The sequence below is a fragment of the Engystomops pustulosus genome, chromosome 7 (assembly GCF_040894005.1).
Source record: "Engystomops pustulosus chromosome 7, aEngPut4.maternal, whole genome shotgun sequence".
In the NCBI taxonomy this organism is placed as follows: Eukaryota; Metazoa; Chordata; class Amphibia; order Anura; family Leptodactylidae; genus Engystomops; species Engystomops pustulosus.
Window position 1 is genome coordinate 6,067,038 of NC_092417.1, and position 24,728 is coordinate 6,091,765.

Genomic DNA, 24,728 nt, shown 5'->3' on the forward strand with positions numbered 1-24,728 from the left:
GCCTGTAGCGTGACATGTGGGGCCCTCCAGAGTCTAATGGTCCCTATTGTTCTCCCTGGGACTGCGCCATCGGGTAAGAAAAGAGTCAGTGATGTCCAGGAATGTTCTCAGCACAGAATGTTCTCCGGCCCCAACTGCCCCAACACCACAAGAGCTAGCACTCTACATACATGCTACACGCCTCATGTCTCACTACACGGCTCAGCGGTATCACACCGGAGAGGATTAGATACACAGCTCAGCAGTATCACACCGGAGAGGATTAGATACACAGCTCAGCAGTATCACACCGGAGAGGATTAGATACACAGCTCAGCAGTATCACACCGGAGAGGATTAGATACACAGCTCAGCATTATCACACAGGAGAGGATTAGATACACAGCTCAGCAGTATCACACAGGAGAGGATTAGATACACAGCTCAGTAGTATCACACAGGAGAAGATTAGATACACAGCTCAGCAGTATCACACAGGATAGGATTAGATACACAGCTCAGCAGTATCACACAGGAGAAGATTAGATACACAGCTCAGCAGTATCACACAGGAGAGGATTAGATACACAGCTCAGCATTATCACACAGGAGAGGATTAGATACACAGCTCAGCAGTATCACACAGGATAGGATTAGATACACAGCTCAGCAGTATCACACAGGAGAGGATTAGATACACAGCTCAGCATTATCACACAGGAGAGGATTAGATACACAGCTCAGCAGTATCACACAGGAGAGGATTAGATACACAGCTCAGCAGTCAGTATCACACAGGAGAGGATTAGATACACAGCTCAGCAGTATCACACAGGAGAGGATTAGATACACAGCTCAGCAGTCAGTATCACACAGGATAAGATTAGATACACAGCACAGCAGTATCACACAGGGGAGGATTAGATACACAGCTCAGCAGACAGTATCACACAGCATAGGATTAGATACACAGCTCAGCAGTCAGTATCACACAGGACAGGATTAGATACACAGCTCAGCAGTATTACACAGGAGAGGATTAGATACACAGCTCAGCAGTATCACACAGCAGAGGATTAGATACACAGCTCAGCAGTATCACACAGGATAGGATTAGATACACGGCTCAGCAGTATCACACAGGATAGGATTAGATACACGGCTCAGCAGTATCACACAGAATAGGATTAGATACATGGCTCAGCAGTATCACACAGGATAGGATTAGATACACATCTTACCAGTATCACACAGGATAGGATTAGATACACGGCTCAGCAGTATCACACAGAATATGATTAGATACATGGCTCAGAAGTATCACACAGGATAGGATTAGATACACAGATCAGCAGTATCACACAGGATGGGATTAGATACACAGCTCAGCAGACAGTATCACACAGGATAGGATTAGATACACAGCTCAGCAGACAGTATCACACAGGATAGGATTAGATACACAGCTCAGCAGACTGTATCACACAGGATGGGATTAGATACACATCTCAGCAGACTGTATCACACATGATGGGATTAGATACACATCTCAGCAGACAGTATCACACTGATAGGATTAGATACACAGCTCAGCAGTCAGTATCACACAGGAGAGGATTAGATACACAGCTCAGCAGGCAGTATCACACTGATGGATTAGATACACGGCTCAGCAGGCAGTATCACACAGGAGAGGATTAGATACACAGCTCAGCAGTATCACACAGGATAGGATTAGATACACAACTCAGCAGGCAGTATCACACTGATAGGATTAGATACACAGCTCAGCGGGCAGTATCACACTGATAGGATTAGATACATGGCTCAGCAGTCAGTATCACACTGATAGGATTAGATACACGGCTCAGCAGTATCACACAGGATAGGATTAGATACACAGCTCAGCAGGCAGTATCACACTGATAGGATTAGATACATGGCTCAGCAGTCAGTATCACACTGATAGGATTAGATACACGGCTCAGCAGTATCACACTGATAGGATTAGATACACAGCTCAGCAGTATCACACAGGATAGGATTAGATACACAGCTCAGCAGTATCACACAGGAGAGGATTAGATACACAGCTCAGCAGTATCACACTGATAGGATTAGATACACGGCTCAGCAGGCAGTATCACACTGATAGGATTAGATATCCAGGACCCAGCACACGAGGAGTTACCCTGCGGCTCATAGACTCATCCTTAGATTTTCCGGATACGGATGATTATAGCCGCAGAGTTTCCGGGACTCCAGGAATTTTCTATGAATGAATAATGCGGCTCCTCTGCTATTGGCTGATGATGGATCCTGGGTGATGACTAACCTGACAGGTGGGAAGCTACCACTTACCTCTCCTGAGGGGGTAGGTTATTGTACTGTGATGGGCACATGGCTTCAGTAGTGAAGGGGGAGCTAAGTCCTTCTAGGATCTAAATACCACAGCGCAGAACAAAACACCACCCCAGAGGAGCCATGTGCTACAGCGCTAGAAATAATACCACCCCAGAGCAGCCATGTGCTACAGTGCTAGAAAATACCACCCCAGAGCAGCCATGTGCTACAGCGCTAGAAAATACCACCCCAGAGGAGCCATGTGCTACAGCGCTAGAAAATACCACCCCAGAGCAGCCATGTGCTACAGCGCTAGAAAATACCACCCCAGAGCAGCCATGTGCTACAGCGCTAGAAAATACCACCCCAGAGCAGCCATGTGCTACAGTGCTAGAAAATACCACCCCAGAGCAGCCATGTGCTACAGCGCTAGAAAATACCACCCCAGAGCAGCCATGTGCTACAGCGCTAGAAAATACCACCCCAGAGCAGCCATGTGCTACAGCGCTAGAAAATACCACCCCAGAGCAGCCATGTGCTACAGTGCTAGAAAATACCACCCCAGAGCAGCCATGTGCTACAGCGCTAGAAAATACCACCCCAGAGCAGCCATGTGCTACAGCGCTAGAAAATACCACCCCAGAGCAGCCATGTGCTACAGTGCTAGAAATAATACCACCCCAGAGCAGCCATGTGCTACAGTGCTAGAAATAATACCACCCCAGAGCAGCCATGTGCTACAGCGCTAGAAAATACCACCCCAGAGCAGCCATGTGCTACAGCGCTAGAAAATACCACCCCAGAGCAGCCATGTGCTACAGCGCTAGAAATAATACCACCCCAGAGCAGCCATGTGCTACAGCGCTAGAAAATACCACCCCAGAGCAGCCATGTGCTACAGCGCTAGAAAATACCACCCCAGAGCAGCCATGTGCTACAGTGCTAGAAAATACCACCCCAGAGGAGCCATGTGCTACAGTGCTAGAAAATACCACCCCAGAGCAGCCATGTGCTACAGCGCTAGAAAATACCACCCCAGAGGAGCCATGTGCTACAGTGCTAGAAAATACCACCCCAGAGCAGCCATGTGCTACAGTGCTGGAAAATACCACCCCAGAGCAGCCATGTGCTACAGCGCTAGAAATAATACCACCCCAGAGCAGCCATGTGCTACAGCGCTAGAAAATACCACCCCAGAGCAGCCATGTGCTACAGCGCTAGAAATAATACCACCCCAGAGCAGACATGTGCTACAGCGCTAGAAAATACCACCCCAGAGCAGCCATGTGCTACAGCGCTAGAAAATACCACCCCAGAGCAGCCATGTGCTACAGCGCTAGAAAATACCACCCCAGAGCAGCCATGTGCTACAGCGCTAGAAAATACCACCCCAGAGGAGCCATGTGCTACAGCGCTAGAAAATACCACCCCAGAGCAGCCATGTGCTACAGCACTAGAAAATACCACCCCAGAGCAGCCATGTGCTACAGTGCTAGAAAATACCACCCCAGAGGAGCCATGTGCTACAGCGCTAGATATAATACCACCCCAGAGCAGCCATGTGCTACAGCGCTAGAAAATACCACCCCAGAGCAGCCATGTGCTACAGCGCTAGAAAATACCACCCCAGAGCAGCCATGTGCTACAGCGCTAGAAAATACCACCCCAGAGCAGCCATGTGCTACAGCGCTAGAAATAATACCACCCCAGAGCAGCCATGTGCTACAGCGCTAGAAAATACCACCCCAGAGCAGCCATGTGCTACAGCGCTAGAAAATACCACCCCAGAGCAGCCATGTGCTACAGTGCTAGGAAATACCACCCCAGAGGAGCCATGTGCTACAGTGCTAGAAAATACCACCCCAGAGCAGCCATGTGCTACAGCGCTAGAAAATACCACCCCAGAGCAGCCATGTGCTACAGCGCTAGGAAATACCACCCCAGAGCAGCCATGTGCTACAGCGCTAGAAAATACCACCCCAGAGCAGCCATGTGCTACAGCGCTAGAAATAATACCACCCCAGAGCAGCCATGTGCTTCAGCGCTAGAAATAATACCACCCCAGAGCAGCCATGTGCTACAGCGCTAGAAATAATACCACCCCAGAGCAGCCATGTGCTACAGCGCTAGAAAATACCACCCCAGAGCAGCCATGTGCTACAGTGCTAGGAAATACCACCCCAGAGCAGCCATGTGCTACAGTGCTAGAAAATACCACCCCAGAGCAGCCATGTGCTACAGCGCTAGGAAATAACACCCCAGAGCAGCCATGTGCTACAGCGCTAGAAATAATACCGCCCCAGAGCAGCCATGTGCTACAGTGCTAGGAAATACCACCCCAGAGCAGCCATGTGCTACAGTGCTAGAAAATAACACCCCAGAGCAGCCATGTGCTACAGCGCTAGAAATAATACCGCCCCAGAGCAGCCATGTGCTACAGTGCTAGGAAATACCACCCCAGAGCAGCCATGTGCTACAGTGCTAGAAAATACCACCCCAGAGCAGCCATGTGCTACAGCGCTAGAAAATACCACCCCAGAGCAGCCATGTGCTACAGCGCTAGAAAATACCACCCCAGAGCAGCCATGTGCTACAGCGCTAGAAAATACCACCCCAGAGCAGCCATGTGCTACAGCGCTAGAAAATACCACCCCAGAGCAGCCATGTGCTACAGCGCTAGAAAATACCACCCCAGAGCAGCCATGTGCTACAGTGCTAGAAAATACCACCCCAGAGCAGCCATGTGCTACAGCGCTAGAAAATACCACCCCAGAGCAGCCATGTGCTACAGCGCTAGAAAATACCACCCCAGAGCAGCCATGTGCTACAGCGCTAGAAAATACCACCCCAGAGCAGCCATGTGCTACAGTGCTAGAAAATACCACCCCAGAGCAGCCATGTGCTACAGTGCTAGAAAATACCACCCCAGAGCAGCCATGTGCTACAGCGCTAGAAAATACCACCCCAGAGCAGCCATGTGCTACAGCGCTAGAAAATACCACCCCAGAGCAGCCATGTGCTACAGCGCTAGAAAATACTACCCCAGAGCAGCCATGTGCTACAGCGCTAGAAAATACCACCCCAGAGCAGCCATGTGCTACAGCGCTAGAAAATACCACCCCAGAGGAGCCATGTGCTACAGCGCTAGAAAATACGACCCCAGAGCAGCCATGTGCTACAGCGCTAGAAAATACCACCCCAGAGCAGCCATGTGCTACAGCGCTAGAAAATACCACCCCAGAGCAGCCATGTGCTACAGTGCTAGAAAATACCACCCCAGAGCAGCCATGTGCTACAGCGCTAGAAAATACCACCCCAGAGCAGCCATGTGCTACAGCGCTAGAAAATACCACCCCAGAGCAGCCATGTGCTACAGCGCTAGAAAATACCACCCCAGAGCAGCCATGTGCTACAGCGCTAGAAAATACCACCCCAGAGCAGCCATGTGCTACAGCGCTAGAAAATACCACCCCAGAGCAGCCATGTGCTACAGCGCTAGAAAATACCACCCCAGAGGAGCCATGTGCTACAGCGCTAGAAAATACCACCCCAGAGCAGCCATGTGCTACAGCGCTAGAAAATACCACCCCAGAGGAGCCATGTGCTACAGCGCTAGAAAATACCACCCCAGAGCAGCCATGTGCTACAGCGCTAGAAAATACCACCCCAGAGGAGCCATGTGCTACAGCGCTAGAAAATACGATCCCAGAGCAGCCATGTGCTACAGCGCTAGAAAATACCACCCCAGAGCAGCCATGTGCTACAGTGCTAGAAAATACCACCCCAGAGCAGCCATGTGCTACAGCGCTAGAAATAATACCACCCCAGAGCAGCCATGTGCTACAGCGCTAGAAAATACCACCCCAGAGCAGCCATGTGCTACAGCGCTAGAAAATACCACCCCAGAGCAGCCATGTGCTACAGCGCTAGAAATAATACCACCCCAGAGCAGCCATGTGCTTCAGCGCTAGAAATAATACCACCCCAGAGCAGCCATGTGCTACAGCGCTAGAAATAATACCACCCCAGAGCAGCCATGTGCTACAGCGCTAGAAATAATACCACCCCAGAGCAGCCATGTGCTACAGTGCTAGGAAATACCACCCCAGAGCAGCCATGTGCTACAGTGCTAGAAAATACCACCCCAGAGCAGCCATGTGCTACAGTGCTAGGAAATACCACCCCAGAGCAGCCATGTGCTACAGCGCTAGAAAATACCACCCCAGAGCAGCCATGTGCTACAGCGCTAGAAAATACCACCCCAGAGCAGCCATGTGCTACAGCGCTAGAAAATACCACCCCAGAGGAGCCATGTGCTACAGTGCTAGAAAATACCACCCCAGAGCAGCCATGTGCTACAGCGCTAGAAAATACCACCCCAGAGCAGCCATGTGCTACAGCGCTAGAAATAGTACCACCCCAGAGCAACCATGTGCTACAGTGCTAGAAAATACCACCCCAGAGGAGCCATGTGCTACAGTGCTAGAAAATACCACCCCAGAGCAGCCATGTGCTACAGCGCTAGAAAATACCACCCCAGAGCAGCCATGTGCTACAGCGCTAGAAAATACCACCCCAGAGCAGCCATGTGCTACAGCGCTAGAAAATACCACCCCAGAGCAGCCATGTGCTACAGTGCTAGAAAATACCACCCCAGAGCAGCCATGTGCTACAGCGCTAGAAAATACCACCCCAGAGCAGCCATGTGCTACAGCGCTAGAAAATACCACCCCAGAGCAGCCATGTGCTACAGCGCTAGAAAATACCACCCCAGAGCAGCCATGTGCTACAGTGCTAGAAAATACCACCCCAGAGCAGCCATGTGCTACAGTGCTAGAAAATACCACCCCAGAGCAGCCATGTGCTACAGTGCTAGAAAATACCACCCCAGAGCAGCCATGTGCTACAGCGCTAGAAAATACCACCCCAGAGGAGCCATGTGCTACAGCGCTAGAAAATACCACCCCAGAGCAGCCATGTGCTACAGCGCTAGAAATAATACCACCCCAGAGCAGCCATGTGCTACAGTGCTAGAAAATACCACCCCAGAGCAGCCATGTGCTACAGCGCTAGAAAATACCACCCCAGAGCAGCCATGTGCTACAGCGCTAGAAAATACCACCCCAGAGCAGCCATGTGCTACAGCGCTAGAAAATACCACCCCAGAGCAGCCATGTGCTACAGCGCTAGAAAATACCACCCCAGAGCAGCCATGTGCTACAGCGCTAGAAAATACCACCCCAGAGCAGCCATGTGCTACAGCGCTAGAAAATACCACCCCAGAGCAGCCATGTGCTACAGCGCTAGAAAATACCACCCCAGAGCAGCCATGTGCTACAGCGCTAGAAAATACCACCCCAGAGCAGCCATGTGCTACAGCGCTAGAAAATACCACCCCAGAGCAGCCATGTGCTACAGTGCTAGAAAATACCACCCCAGAGCAGCCATGTGCTACAGCGCTAGAAAATACCACCCCAGAGCAGCCATGTGCTACAGTGCTAGAAATAATACCAACCCAGAGCAGCCATGTGCTACAGCGCTAGAAAATACCACCCCAGAGCAGCCATGTGCTACAGTGCTAGAAAATACCACCCCAGAGCAGCCATGTGCTACAGCGCTAGAAAATACCACCCCAGAGGAGCCACGTGCTACAGCGCTAGAGAATAGGTAACACAGAAACATCAAGTGCTTCACAAAACACCACCCCAGAGGAGCCATTAACAACAGTGCAGCACAAAGTAGCACCCCAGAGGAGCCAAATATCACAGTACAGCACAAAGTACCACCCCAGAAGAGCCATATACCAAAGTGCAGTACACGGTAACACCCCGGAAGAGTCAAATAAGACAATGCAGCACAAAGTACCACCCCAGAGGAGCCATAAACAACAGCGCAGCACAATGTATCCCAATAGAGGAGCCAAATACCCCAGTGCTGCACTAAAAACCACCCTGGATTACCCAAATACCCCAGTGCAGCAGCCGTGCTTGTTGTCAGACAAAGTTATGATAGAATTTAATGGGCCAGGATTGGTGGACAACTTATTCCCATGTCACCCATTCTACCCCCATCCCCTCATGCCCGGTGTTATCTGGAGGGACATTATTGCTATGCGGCGCTTGTATTTGTGTCTTGCACATCCTCATCTGTGACTTTGGTTTTTCTCATCTTCCTTCCTGTGGTTTAGGTCCTGTCACTGTAGGCTCCTCCTTGTGTGCACTTGGCTTCCTCTCGGTGCAGACTGCGGCCAATTAGTGCAGAAATAACCAAGAAATGAGACTTTCACAATGACTGCCGAGCCTGAGGAGGTGGCGAGCGGGAAGGGGGCGATGGGACCGCTCACACCTCTCTGCGCTCACATCATCACCTATCAGCACACAACTCTGAGGTTTCCTTTGTAACAACACAAAACCCATTCTGCATGATTATGTGCAGCCACCTCCATTACCAGGTGTTATCACCCCCAACATCTGCCCATGTCTTCTAAGCCATGTACCTAATCCTATCATGTGTGATACTGTCTTCTAAGCCATGTACCATGTGTGATACCATGTGTGATACTGCTGAGCTGTGTATCTAATCCTATCCTGTGTGATACTGTCTTCTAAGCCATGTACCATGTGTGATACCATGTGTGATACTGCTGAGCTGTGTATCTAATCCTATCCTGTGTGATACTTTCTGCTGAGCTGTGTATCTAATCCTCTCCTGTGTGATACTGCTGAGCTGTGTATCTAATCCTCTCCTGTGTGATACTGTCTGCTGAGCTGTGTATCTAATCCTCTCCTGTGTGATACTGACTGCTGAGCTGTGTATCTAATCCTCTCTTGTGTGATACTGCTGAGCTGTGTATCTAATCCTATCATGTGTGATACTGCTGAGCTGTGTATCTAATCCTCTCCTGTGTGATACTGCTGAGCTGTGTATCTAATCCTCTCCTGTGTGATACTGCTGAGCTGTGTATCTAATCCTCTCCTGTGTGATACTGCTGAGCTGTGTATCTAATCCTCTCCTGTGTGATACTGTCTGCTGAGCTGTGTATCTAATCCTATCCTGTGTGATACTGACTGTTGAGCTGTGTATCTAATCCTATACTGTGTGATACTGCTGAGCCGTGTATCTAATCCTCTCCTGTGTGATACTGACTGCTGAGCTGTGTATCTAATCCTCTCCTGTGTGATACTGCTGAGCTGTGTATCTAATCCTATCCTGTGTGATACTGCTGAGCTGTGTATCTAATCCTCTCCTGTGTGATACTGCTGAGCCGTGTATCTAATCCTCTCCTGTGTGATACTGACTGCTGAGCTGTGTATCTAATCCTCTCCTGTGTGATACTGACTGCTGAGCTGTGTATCTAATCCTCTCCTGTGTGATACTGACTGCTGAGCTGTGTATCTAATCCTCTCCTGTGTGATACTGACTGCTGAGCTGTGTATCTAATCCTCTCCTGTGTGATACTGCTGAGCTGTGTATCTAATCCTATCCTGTGTGATACTGCTGAGCTGTGTATCTAATCCTATCCTGTGTGATACTGCTGAGCTGTGTATCTAATCCTCTCCTGTGTGATACTGCTGAGCCGTGTATCTAATCCTCTCCTGTGTGATACTGACTGCTGAGCTGTGTATCTAATCCTCTCCTGTGTGATACTGCTGAGCCGTGTATCTAATCCTCTCCTGTGTGATACTGACTGCTGAGCTGTGTATCTAATCCTCTCCTGTGTGATACTGCTGAGCTGTGTATCTAATCCTATCCTGTGTGATACTGCTGAGCTGTGTATCTAATCCTATCCTGTGTGATACTGTCTTCTAAGCCATGTACCATGTGTGATACCATGTGTGATACTGCTGAGCTGTGTATCTAATCCTATCCTGTGTGATACTGTCTTCTAAGCCATGTACCATGTGTGATACCATGTGTGATACTGCTGAGCTGTGTATCTAATCCTATCCTGTGTGATACTTTCTGCTGAGCTGTGTATCTAATCCTCTCCTGTGTGATACTGCTGAGCTGTGTATCTAATCCTCTCCTGTGTGATACTGTCTGCTGAGCTGTGTATCTAATCCTCTCCTGTGTGATACTGACTGCTGAGCTGTGTATCTAATCCTCTCTTGTGTGATACTGCTGAGCTGTGTATCTAATCCTATCATGTGTGATACTGCTGAGCTGTGTATCTAATCCTCTCCTGTGTGATACTGCTGAGCTGTGTATCTAATCCTCTCCTGTGTGATACTGCTGAGCTGTGTATCTAATCCTCTCCTGTGTGATACTGCTGAGCTGTGTATCTAATCCTCTCCTGTGTGATACTGTCTGCTGAGCTGTGTATCTAATCCTATCCTGTGTGATACTGACTGTTGAGCTGTGTATCTAATCCTATACTGTGTGATACTGCTGAGCCGTGTATCTAATCCTCTCCTGTGTGATACTGACTGCTGAGCTGTGTATCTAATCCTCTCCTGTGTGATACTGCTGAGCTGTGTATCTAATCCTATCCTGTGTGATACTGCTGAGCTGTGTATCTAATCCTCTCCTGTGTGATACTGCTGAGCCGTGTATCTAATCCTCTCCTGTGTGATACTGACTGCTGAGCTGTGTATCTAATCCTCTCCTGTGTGATACTGACTGCTGAGCTGTGTATCTAATCCTCTCCTGTGTGATACTGACTGCTGAGCTGTGTATCTAATCCTCTCCTGTGTGATACTGACTGCTGAGCTGTGTATCTAATCCTCTCCTGTGTGATACTGCTGAGCTGTGTATCTAATCCTATCCTGTGTGATACTGCTGAGCTGTGTATCTAATCCTATCCTGTGTGATACTGCTGAGCTGTGTATCTAATCCTCTCCTGTGTGATACTGCTGAGCCGTGTATCTAATCCTCTCCTGTGTGATACTGACTGCTGAGCTGTGTATCTAATCCTCTCCTGTGTGATACTGCTGAGCCGTGTATCTAATCCTCTCCTGTGTGATACTGACTGCTGAGCTGTGTATCTAATCCTCTCCTGTGTGATACTGCTGAGCTGTGTATCTAATCCTATCCTGTGTGATACTGCTGAGCTGTGTATCTAATCCTATCCTGTGTGATACCATCTGCTGAGCTGTGTATCTAATCCTATCCTGTGTGATACCATCTGCTGAGCTGTGTATCTAACCATATCATATACATAGGGGACAGTATTATAGTAGTTATATTCTTGTACATAGGGGGCAGTATTATAGTAGTTATATTCCTGTACATAGGGGGCAGTATTATAGTAGTTATATTCTTGTACATAGGGGCAGTATTATAGTAGTTATATTCCTGTACATAGGGGGCAGTATTATAGTAGTTATATTCTTGTACATAGGGGGCAGTATTATAGTAGTTATATTCCTGTACATAGGGGGCAGTATTATAGCAGTTACATTCCTGTACATAGGGGCAGTATTATAGTAGTTATATTCTTGTACATAGGGGCAGTATTATAGTAGTTATATTCCTGTACATAGGGGGCAGTATTATAATAGTTATATTCTTGTACATAGGGGCAGTATTATAGTAGTTATATTCTTGTACATAGGGGGTAGTATTATAGTAGTTATATTCCTGTACATAGGGGGCAGTATTATAGCAGTTACATTCCTGTACATAGGGGGCAGTATTATAGTAGTTATATTCTTGTACATAGGGGCAGTATTATAGTAGTTATATTTCTGTACATAGGGGGCAGTATTATAATAGTTATATTCTTGTACATAGGGGCAGTATTATAGTAGTTATATTCTTGTACATAGGGGGCAGTATTATAGTAGTTATATTCTTGTACATAGGGGGCAGTATTATAGTAGTTATATTCTTGTACATATGGGGCAGTATTATAGTAGTTATATTCTTGTACATAGGGGGCAGTATTATAGTAGTTATATTCCTGTACATAGGGGGCAGTATTATAGTAGTTATATTCTTGTACATAGGGGGCAGTATTATAGTAGTTATATTCTTGTACATAGGGGGCAGTATTATAGTAGTTATATTCCTGTACATAGGGGGCAGTATTAAAGTAATTATATTCTTGTACATATGGGGCAGAATTATAGTAGTTATATTCCTGTACATAGGGGGCAGTATTATAGTAGTTATATTCTTGTACATAGGGGGAAGTATTATAGTAGTTATATTCCTGTACATAGGGGGCAGTATTATAGTAGTTATATTCTTGTACATAGGGGGTAGTATTATAGTAGTTATATTCCTGTACATAGGGGGCAGTATTATAGTAGTTATATTCTTGTACATAGGGGGAAGTATTATAGTAGTTATATCCCTGTACATAGGGGACAGTATTATAGTAGTTATATTCCTGTACATAGGGGGCAGTATTATAGTAGTTATATTCTTGTACATAGGGGGCAGTATTAAAGTAATTATATTCTTGTACATAGGGGGCAGAATTATAGTAGTTATATTCCTGTACATAGGGGGCAGTATTATAGTAGTTATATTCTTGTACATAGGGGGAAGTATTATAGTAGTTATATTCCTGTACATAGGGGGCAGTATTATAGTAGTTATATTCTTGTACATAGGGGGTAGTATTATAGTAGTTATATTCCTGTACATAGGGGGCAGTATTATAGAAGTTATATTCCTGTACATAGGGGGCAGTATTATAGTAGTTATATTCTTGTACATAGGGGGCAGTATTATAGTAGTTATATTCCTGTACATAGGGGGCAGTATTATAGTAGTTATATTCTTGTACATAGGGGGCAGTATTATAGTAGTTATATTCTTGTACATAGGGGGAAGTATTATAGTAGTTATATTCTTGTACATAGGGGGTAGTATTATAGTAGTTATATTCCTGTACATAGGGGGCAGTATTATTGTAGTTATATTCTTGTACATAGGGGGTAGTAATATTTCCATCTCCAGTCAGTACATGTTACTGGTGGGTTAATGGAAAAGCTGTGGTCTGTAGTTTTTTCTAATGGACACTTATGGCTACATATATGATGAGTGTTTCACCGCAGTCAATATTCCATTATAATTTTAGTCTCACAGGTGGGTGCACTATACACTATGTTAGCATGAAGATTTTTAGTCCTTTATAGCCTGCAGAGGTCTGCACTGAACAGCTCATTTTACACAGGAAAGGATTAGATACACAACTCAACAGACTGTATATAGACGGAATATAACTACTATAATGCTTCCCCCTATGTACAAGAATATAACTACTATAATACTGCCCCCTATGTACAGGAATATAACTACTATAACACTGCCCCCTATGTACAAGAATATAACTACTATAATACTGCCCCTATGTACAGGAATATAACTACTATAATACTGCCCCCTATGTACAGGAATATAACTACTATAATACTGCCCCCTATGTACAAGAATATAACTACTATAATACTACCCCCTATGTACAAGAATATAACTACTATAATAATTCCCCCCTTATGTACAGGAATATAACTACTATAATACTGCCCCCTATGTACAAGAATATAACTACTATAATACTGTCCCCTATGTACTAGAATATAACTACTATAATACTGCCTCCTATGTACAAGAATATAAATACTATAATACTGCCCCCTATGTACAGGAATATAACTACTATAATACAGTCCCCTATGTACAGGAATATAACTACTATAATACTGTCCCCTATGTACAAGAATATAACTACTATAATACTGCCCCCTATGTACAGGAATATAACTGCTATAATACTGCCCCCTATGTACAAGAATATAATTACTATAATACTGCCCCCTATGTACAGGAATATAACTACTATAATACTGCCCCCTATGTACAGGTATATAACTACTATAATACTGCACCCTATGTACAGGAATATAACTACTATAATACTGCCCCCTATGTACAATAATATAACTACTATAACACTGCCCCCTATGTACAGGAATATAACTACTATAATACTGCCCCCTATGTACTATAATACTGCCCCCTATGTACAGGAATATAACTACTATAATACTGCCCCCTATGTACAGGAATATAACTACTATAATACTGCCCCCTATGTACAGGAATATAACTACTATTATACTGCCCCCCTATGTACAGGAATATAACTACTATAATACTGCCCCCTATGTACAGGAATATAACTACTATAATACTGCTCCTATGTACAAGAATATAACTACTATAATACTGCCCCCTATGTACAGGAATATAACTACTATAATACTGCCCCTATGTACAAGAATATAACTACAATAATACTGCCCCCTATGTACAGGAATATAACTACTATAATACTACCCCCTATGTACAAGAATATAACTACTATAATAATTCCCCCCTTATGTACAGGAATATAACTACTATAATACTGCCCCCTATGTACAAGAATATAACTACTATAATACTGTCCCCTATGTACTAGAATATAACTACTATAATACTGCCTCCTATGTACAAGAATATAAATACTATAATACTGCCCCCTATGTACTGGAATATAACTACTATAATACAGTCCCCTATGTACAGGAATATAACTACTATAATACTGTCCCCTATGTACAAGAATATAACTACTATAATACTGCCCCCTATGTACAGGAATATAACTGCTATAATACTGCCCCCTATGTACAAGAATATAACTACTATAATACTGCCCCCTATGTACAGGAATATAACTACTATAATACTGCCCCCTATGTACAGGTATATAACTACTATAATACTGCACCCTATGTACAGGTATATAACTACTATAATACTGCCCTCTATGTACAGGAATATAACTACTATAATACTGCCCCCTATGTACTATAATACTGCCCCCTATGTACAGGAATATAACTACTATAATACTGCCCCCTATGTACAGGAATATAACTACTATAATACTGCGCCCTATATACAAGAATATAACTACTATAATACTGCCCCCTATATACAAGAATATAACTACTATAATACTGCCCCCTATGTACAGGGATATAACTACCATAATACTGCCCCCTATGTACAGGAATATAACTACTATAATACTGCCCCCTATGTACAGGAATATAACTACTATAATACTGCCCCCTATGTACAGGAATATAACTACTATAATACTGCCCCCTATGTACAAGAATATAACTACTATAATACTACCCCTATGTACAGGAATATAACTACTATAATTCCGCAGCTATGTACAAGAATATAACTACTATAATACTGCCCCCTATGTACAGGAATATAACTACTATAATACTGCCCCCTATGGACAAGAATATAACTACTATAATACTGCCCCCTATGTACAAGAATATAACTACTATAATACTGCCCCCTATGTACAAGAATATAACTACTATAATACTGCCCCCTATGTACAAGAATATAACTACTACAATACTGCCCCCTATGTACAGGGATATAAGTACTATAATACTGCCCCCTATGTACAGGAATATAACTACTATAATACTGCCCCCTATGTACAGGAATATAACTACTATAATACTGCTCCTATGTACAAGAATATAACTACTATAATACTGCCCCCTATGTACAAGAATATAACTACTATAATACTGCCCCCTATGTACAAGAATATAACTACTATAATACTGCCCCCTATGTACAGGGATATAAGTACTATAATACTGCCCCCTATGTACAGGAATATAACTACTATAATACTGCCCCCTATGTACAGGAATATATCTACTTTAATACTGCTCCTATGTACAAGAATATAACTACTATAATACTGCCCCCTATGTACAGGAATATAACTACTATAATACTGCCCCCTATGTACAAGAATATAACTACTATAATACTGCCCCCTATGTACAGGGATATAAGTACTATAATACTGCCCCCTATGTACAGGAATATAACTACTATAATACTGCCCCCTATGTACAAGAATATAACTACTATAATACTGCCCCCTATGTACAAGAATATAACTACTATAATACTGCCCCCTATGTACAAGAATATAACTACTATAATACTGCCCCCTATGTACAGGAATATAACTACTATAATACTGCCCCCTATGTACAGGAATATAACTACTATAACACTGCCCCCTATGTACAAGAATATAACTACTATAATACTGCCCCCCATGTACAGGAATATAACTACTATAATACTGCCCCCTATGTACAGGAATATAACTACTATAATACTGCCTCCTATGTACAGGAATATAACTACTATAATACTGCCCCTATGTACAAGAATATAACTACTATAATACTGCCCCTATGTACAAGAATATAACTACTATAATACTGCCCCTATGTACAGGAATATAACTACTATAATACTGCCCCCTATGCACAAGAATATAACTACTATAATACTGCTCCCTATGTACAGGAATATAACTACTATAACACTGCCCCCTATGTACAGGAATATAACTACTATAATACTGCCTCCTATGTACAGGAATATAACTACTATAATACTGCCCCTATGTACAAGAATATAACTACTATAATACTGCCCCTATGTACAAGAATATAACTACTATAATACTGCCCCTATGTACAGGAATATAACTACTATAATACTGCCCCCTATGTACAAGAATATAACTACTATAATACTGCTCCCTATGTACAGGAATATAACTACTATAATACTGCCCCCTATGTACAGGAATATAACTACTATAATACTGCCCCCTATGTACAAGAATATAACTACTATAATACTGCCCCCTATGTACAGGAATATAACTACTATAATACTGCCCCCTATGTACAAGAATATAACTACTATAATACTGCCCCCTATGTACAGGAATATAACTACTATAATACTGCCCCCTATGTACAGGAATATAACTACTATAATACTGCCCCCTATGTACAGGAATATAACTACTATAATACTGCCCCCCATGTACAGGTATATAGCTGCTATAATACACGGTGTACTGTGTGTTGTTGGTTCCTCAGTGACTACTATACATGAAGAGGCGGTAGTTCCTGTGCAGTGTGTGCGGTATATGACACATATGGCGGTATCTTATCAGTGACACAGGTGACTGCCCTGTGAGTACACGGAGCGGCAGGCGGTGCTGATGACACCGCTATCCGGTGCTGTATTTGGGTGACAGGAGATGATGATATCACTGTGCAGTGTTATATGTGGTGATGTCATCGCTGTATATATATATATCATGTGTCTGTACCTGGGGGAAGGTGGGACCCGCAGAGAATACGGCACCGGCCCCGGGGATTCCCTGCCCCTGTGTCTCTATAGATGTTCCGCCACATTGTGAAATGTGACCCCCATACAGGACACGGTGGTCCCTGCGCAGTGGGCGGAGCCTCATTAGGTACATGCAGGGGGGCACTTACCTGTGTGGGTGTATCCGGAGGGTCTGTACGGTGGGCGCTGCGGTGCGATGCTCTGCTATTGTCAGGCGCTGGATACGGTTGTTAGCGGTGGATGCCACATCCTGCAGTTACCATGGCGACATCACACCATTTAATCCCCGGGGCGGGCGGTGGTCCGGGAGGAGGAGGAGGAGGGGGATCTCCAGATGTTACATGAAAGCCGGAGGAGGGGAGATCCCACCTATTGTGTGTTACACAGGGATGACAGCCGGCCCCTCCCCAATATGTGCAATACTCTGCAGGATACACCACTATGTATCAGGAGGTAGAGGAGCGATGCTCTGCAGGATATATCACTATGTAACAGGAGGTAGAGGAGCGATGCTCTGCACGAGATATCACTATGTATCAGGAGGTGGAGGAGCAATGCTTTGCACGAGATATCACTATGTATCAGGAGGTGGAGGAGCAATGCTCTGCAGGATATCTCACTATGTATCAGGAGGTAGAGGAGCAATGCTCTGCAGATCTCTAGAGAGGTCAGTGATGTAATAATCTGCAGGATATATATCACTATGTATCAGGAGGTAGGGGAGTGATGATCTGCAGATGTCTATAGAGGTCAGGGGTGTAATAATCTGCAGGAGATATCACTATGTATCAGGAGGTAGAGGAGCGATGCTCTGCAGATCTCTAGAGGTCAGCGTGTAATAATCTGCAGGAAATATCATTATGTATCAGGAGGTAGGGGAGCGATGCTCTGCAGATCTCTAGAGGTGAGTGGCGCGATGCTCTGCAGGATATCTCACTATGTATCAGGAGGTAGAGGAGCGATGCTCTGCAGATCTCTAGAGAGGTCAGGGGTGTAATAATCTGCAGGATATATCACTATGTATCAGGAGGTAGAGGAGCGATGCTCTGCAGATCTCTAGAGAGGTCAGGGGTGTAATAATCTGCAGGATTTATATCACTATGTATAAGGAGGTAGGGGAGTGATGATCTGCAGATGTCTATAGAGGTCAGGGGTGTAATAATCTGCAGGAGATATCACTATGTATCAGGAGGTAGAGGAGCGATGCTCTGCAGATCTCTAGAGGTCAGCGTGTAATAATCTGCAGGAAATATCATTATGTATCAGGAGGTAGGGGAGCGATGCTCTGCAGATCTCTAGAGGTGAGTGGCGCGATGCTCTGCAGGAGATATCACTATGTATCAGGAGGTAGAGGAGCAATGCTCTGCAGGAGATATCACTATGTATCAGGGGGTAGAGGAGCGATGCTCTGCAGGTCTCTAGAGAGGTCAGGGGTGTAATGCTCTGCAGGATTGTCAGTGGTGACTGTGGTGTTTGCTGTGGGCGGGGTCTCGTGGTGATTGGTCAGGTTACGGCATCAGGTGAGGGACATAATTAGTGAATATTTTATGAGGCGACTTCTCTCAGGTAAACACGCCGCACACCTGGTCACCACAGCAACTGAGAGGCCCGGGTCACCCAGATCAACCAATAGGAACGCTGCTTTCATCATTCTAGCACAGGATAAGAAATGAAAGCTGAGCTCTGATAGGAGAACCGCACACAACAAGCTATTAGTCAGTTCTGTCCTCCAATCAGTACTGGTATCTCATGTAAATGACAGCTGGGGGTGTGGTCTAGACTACTAGGGGTGGAGCCTGTTCTGGTGCTCAGGATTTCTCCACTTCTAGGCCGGGAAAGTGATGAAGTAACTTGTTATCAGTAATAAGGGATGTGATGAAACCCCCGGCGGTGCCCAGACTGATGACGCAGGGAAGTCTGCGGCCCCTGGTGGAGTTCCCCTTTAAGTAGACAGTTGGTGATGGGGGCGACTTCCTTATGTGCCTTGTGGTTATGGTCACACAATAGACACCTATGTCACACAGGAAGTCACGGGGGAGGGGAGAACAGAGGCCCGGTCTATACATGATAATTACAGGGCAGGACACAGACCCCAATTTAGGCTTTTTTTTAACCCATTAATTATCATTTTTCTGCAAACTGACCCCCCAGGCATCCGCTCTTAAAGGGGCAGTGACAGTGTCCTGCGTCTCACCTGATTAGTGCTGCCCCCTGCTGTCTGACAAGCAGAGTCAAAGTATTTGTATATTAAAGGGTTTTTCTGGTGACGGCAGCCGCAGGCCCGGGCCTAAGGGCGCGTTCACACGCTGCGTTTTGACCTGCGTATTTATTGCGTTTGAAACGCATATACAAACAGCTGAGGAGGGGTGATTTGCCTATTTACATCATTGTTAACATTTCCATTTACAAAACGCATCGTAAACGTAAATGGTAATGTAATTAGGCAAATCACCTCTCATCAGCTGTTGTATATGCGTTTCAAACGCAATGAAAACGCGACCAAAACACAACGTGTGAACGCGCCCTCACATGCCGAGCAATGGATGAGACCTCCAGGGATCAGGAGAGCGCCGATCCGTTGCACCCGAGATGACAGCAGCCGGCGCATGCGCAACTAATAGCACCGTTCATTTCCATCCCGACAAACCTGGGACATCACTCATAGATCCCGGGACTGGGTGGAATGTCCTTATATTTCTTATCCATGGTCTCATTCCTTCTTAAAATCAACTTTTATAATTATGCAAATGAGCCTAAAGTGCTTCTCCCCATGAGCCTCAGCACTTCCCTCTGCCTAATGTAATCTCACACAATGGAAGGAAGAAGTGCTCCTATACAGTGTTACAGCCTGTGAAGCAACACCCTCAGAGCCTCTCACACGGGATATACAGGCAGGGGGCGGGGCTGTGACTACCTCTCACACGGGATATACAGGCAGGGGCGGGGCTGTGACTACCTCTCACACGGGATATACAGGCAGGGGGCGGGGCTGTGACTGCCTCTCACACGGGATATACAGGCAGGGGGCTGGGCTGTGACTACCTCACACAGGATATACAGGCAGGGGGCGGGGCTGTGACCACCTCTCACACAGGATATACAGGCAGGGGGCGGGGCTGTGACTACCTCTCACACAGGATATACAGGCAGGGGGCGGGGCTGTGACTACCTCTCACACAGGATATACAGGCAGGGGGCGGTGCTGTGACTACCTCACACAGGATATACAGGCAGGGGGCGGGGCTGTGACCACCTCTCACACAGGATATACAGGCAGGGGGCGAGGCTGTGACTACCTCTCACACGGGATATAAAGGCAGGGGGCGGGGCTGTGACCACCTCTCACACGGGATATACAGGCAGGGGGCGGGGCTGTGACCACCTCTCACACGGGATATACAGTCAGGGGGCGGGGCTGTGACCACCTCTCACACGGGATATACAGTCAGGGGGCAGGGCTGTGACTACACAGGCAGAGGGCGGGGCTGTGACCGCCTCTCACACGGGATATACAGGCAGGGGGCGGGGCTGTGACTACCTCTCACACGGGATGTACAGGCATGGCGCGGGCTGTGACCACCTCTCACACGGGATGTACAGGCAGGGGGCGGGGCTGTGACCACCTCTCACACGGGATGTACAGGCAGGGGGCGGGGCTGTGACCACCTCTCACACGGGATGTACAGGCAGGGGGCGGGGCTGTGACCACCTCTCACACGGGATGTACAGGCAGGGGGCGGGGCTGTGACCACCTCTCACACGGGATGTACAGGCAGGGGGCGGGGCTGTGACCACCTCTCACACGGGATGTACAGGCAGGGGGCGGGGCTGTGACCACCTCTCACACGGGATGTACAGGCAGGGGGCGGGGCTGTGACCACCTCTCACACGGGATGTACAGGCAGGGGGCGGGGCTGTGACCACCTCTCACACGGGATGTACAGGCAGGGGGCGGGGCTGTGACCACCTCTCACACGGGATGTACAGGCAGGGGGCGGGGCTGTGACCACCTCTCACACGGGATGTACAGGCAGGGGGCGGGGCTGTGACCACCTCTCACACGGGATGTACAGGCAGGGGGCGGGGCTGTGACCACCTCTCACACGGGATGTACAGGCAGGGGGCGGGGCTGTGACCACCTCTCACACGGGATGTACAGGCAGGGGGCGGGGCTGTGACCACCTCTCACACGGGATGTACAGGCACGGGGCGGGGCTGTGACCACCTCTCACACGGGATGTACAGGCAGGGGGCGGGGCTGTGACCACCTCTCACACGGGATGTACAGGCAGGGGGCGGGGCTGTGACCACCTCTCACACGGGATGTACAGGCAGGGGGCGGGGCTGTGACCACCTCTCACACGGGATGTACAGGCAGGGGGCGGGGCTGTGACCACCTCTCACACGGGATGTACAGGCAGGGGGCGGGGCTGTGACCACCTCTCACACGGGATGTACAGGCAGGGGGCGGGGCTGTGACCACCTCTCACACGGGATGTACAGGCAGGGGGCGGGGCTGTGACCACCTCTCACACGGGATATACAGGCAGGGGGCGGGGCTGTGACCACCTCTCACACGGGATATACAGGCAGGGGGCGGGGCTGTGACCACCTCTCACACGGGATATACAGGCAGGGGGCGGGGCTGTGACCACCTCTCACACGGGATATACAGGCAGGGGGCGGGGCTGTGACCACCTCTCACACGGGATATACAGGCAGGGGGCGGGGCTGTGACCACCTCTCACACGGGATATACAGGCAGGGGGCGGGGCTGTGACCACCTCTCACACGGGATATACAGGCAGGGGGCGGGGCTGTGAACACCTCTCACACGGGATATACAGGCAGGGGGCGGGGCTCTGACTACCTCTTATACCATGTGACCTAAAAATCCTAAATAATGACTTTCTTTGTGTATAAGATTTGGGGTGATGTATAATACTGAAAACTTGTAGGAATTGTTTCAGGATATTAAATCTTCGTGGGAAGGAGGGGGGGGCAGGAACTTATTAGGAAATCCTTTAAACTCTCATTCCTCACATTCCTCTGGGACACTCTGAACCGTAAGAGCTGCGATAATATCCACACTTAGCCGGAAAAAGCAGCCTCTTAAAGGGACGCTCCATCTCTACATCATTAACCGCACAATGTATTGTGATGGGAAGTAGTTACAGCTCCGGGTATATTACATATACCTGCTCCTGGGAGAGCTGGGTGACTCCCATCACAGGATGTCATGTGATGGATCTGATAGGGCAGAAGGTTTTCACATCTCTCAGACATGGTCACCCAGCTTTCCGAGGCTCCAGATCTCTCATAAGGAGCCCGTGACACCTCCAGTGTCAGCCATATTGGTTCTCACCCAGCTTTCCAAGGCTCCAGCTCTCTCATCAGCAGCATGTGGCACCTCTATTGCAGCCATATTGGTTCTCACCCAGCTTTCCCAAGAGCAGAAAAACAGATCTTAGAAATCGTGATGTTTTCTAGCCGTCCCCTCATGACACAAGCTTGTGCCCTCTCGCCCGCCATGCTGTGCCCTGACCACTGAGCAGGTAGGTACTTACTGTGCCCAGGGAGCCCCTGCCGGACGCTGGCATCTCTGTGGCGCTGGGCTCAGCTCCTGCTCCAAGAAAGCAGATTACAGGAGATTTAAGCCGCGGCTCCTCTCTCCACCCTCTCCAGTAACCCCATTAGCAGCCTTAAAGGGGAAGACACCCGGGCAGCAGAGTACAAGCAGTGTTATCAGAGGGGCGGCTGATATCATGGGTATAGATGGATGGGAAAGGCTCTGGGGGCTCCATATATGACAATTAGTGCAGCAGAACAGCAGCGCCCCCTAGGGGTCATCAGAATAATAACATCCTATAGGAGGGAGCAGAGCAGCAGCGCCCCCTGGTGGTCATCAGAATAGTAACATCCTATAGGAGGGAGCAGAGCAGCAGCGCCCCCTGGTGGCCATCAGAATAGTAACATCCTATAGGAGGGAGCAGAGCAGCAGCGCCCCCTGGTGGTCATCAGAATAGTAACATCCTATAGGAGGGAGCAGAGCAGCATCGCCCCCTGGTGGCCATCAGAATAGTAACATCCTATAGGAGGGAGCAGAGCAGCAGCGCCCCCTGGTGGTCATCAGAATAGTAACATCCTATAGGAGGGAGCAGAGCAGCAGCGCCCCCTGGTGGTCATCAGAATAGTAACATCCTATAGGAGGGAGCAGAGCAGCAGCGCCCCCTGGTGGTCATCAGAATAGTAACATCCTATAGGAGGGAGCAGAGCAGCAGCGCCCCCTGGTGGTCATCAGAATAGTAACATCCTATAGGAGGCAGCAGAGCAGCAGCACCCCCTGGTGGTCATCAGAATAGTAACATCCTATAGGAGGCAGCAGAGCAGCAGCGCCCCCTGGTGGCCATCAGAATAGTAACATCTAGGAGGAGGGAGCAGAGCAGCAGCGCCCCCTGGTGGTCATCAGAATAGTAACATCTAGGAGGAGGGAGCAGAGCAGCAGCGCCCCCTGGAGGTCATCAGAATAGTAACATCCTATAGGAGGGAGCAGAGCAGCAGCGCCCCCTGGTGGTCATCAGAATAGTAACATCCTATAGGAGGGAGCAGAGCAGCAGCGCCCCCTGGTGGTCATCAGAATAGTAACATCCTATAGGAGGGAGCAGAGCAGCAGCGCCCCCTGGTGGTCATCAGAATAGTAACATCTAGGAGGAGGGAGCAGAGCAGCAGCGCCCCCTGGTGGTCATCAGAATAGTAACATCCTATAGGAGGGAGCAGAGCAGCAGCGCCCCCTGGTGGTCATCAGAATAGTAACATCTAGGAGGGAGCAGAGCAGCAGCGCCCCCTGGTGGTCATCAGAATAGTAACGTCTAGGAGGGAGCAGAGCAGCAGCGCCCCCTGGTGGTCATCAGAATAGTAACATCTAGGAGGAGCAGAGCAGCAGCGCCCCCTGGTGGTCATCAGAATAATAACATCTAGGAGGCAGCAGAGCAGCAGCGCCCCCTGGTGGTCATCAGAATAGTAACGTCTAGGAGGGAGCAGAGCAGCAGCGCCCCCTGGTGGTCATCAGAATAGTAACATCCTCTAGGAGGGAGCAGAGCAGCAGCGCCCCCTGGTGGTCATCAGAATAGTAACATCTAGGAGGGAGCAGAGCAGCAGCGCCCCCTGGAGGTCATCAGAATAGTAACATC

The 24,728-nt window shown here is 47.5% G+C and overlaps 1 protein-coding gene across 2 annotated transcripts in view; it reads right to left on the minus strand.

The window, feature by feature from the left end:
• The window catches only part of SEMA4A (semaphorin 4A), a 58,463-nt gene extending 35,168 nt beyond the window's left edge, over positions 1–23,295 (minus strand). Inside the window, exon 1 of one of the 2 annotated variants that reach the window (XM_072114529.1) lies at positions 23,106–23,295. The gene's annotated coding sequence lies outside the window, so the exon portion shown is untranslated. Of the gene's footprint in view, positions 1–17,687; positions 17,981–23,105 lie in introns of those variants that run through there. The other variant, XM_072114527.1, reaches the window with a different exon arrangement.
• Between the last annotated feature and the right edge of the window lie 1,433 nt (positions 23,296–24,728).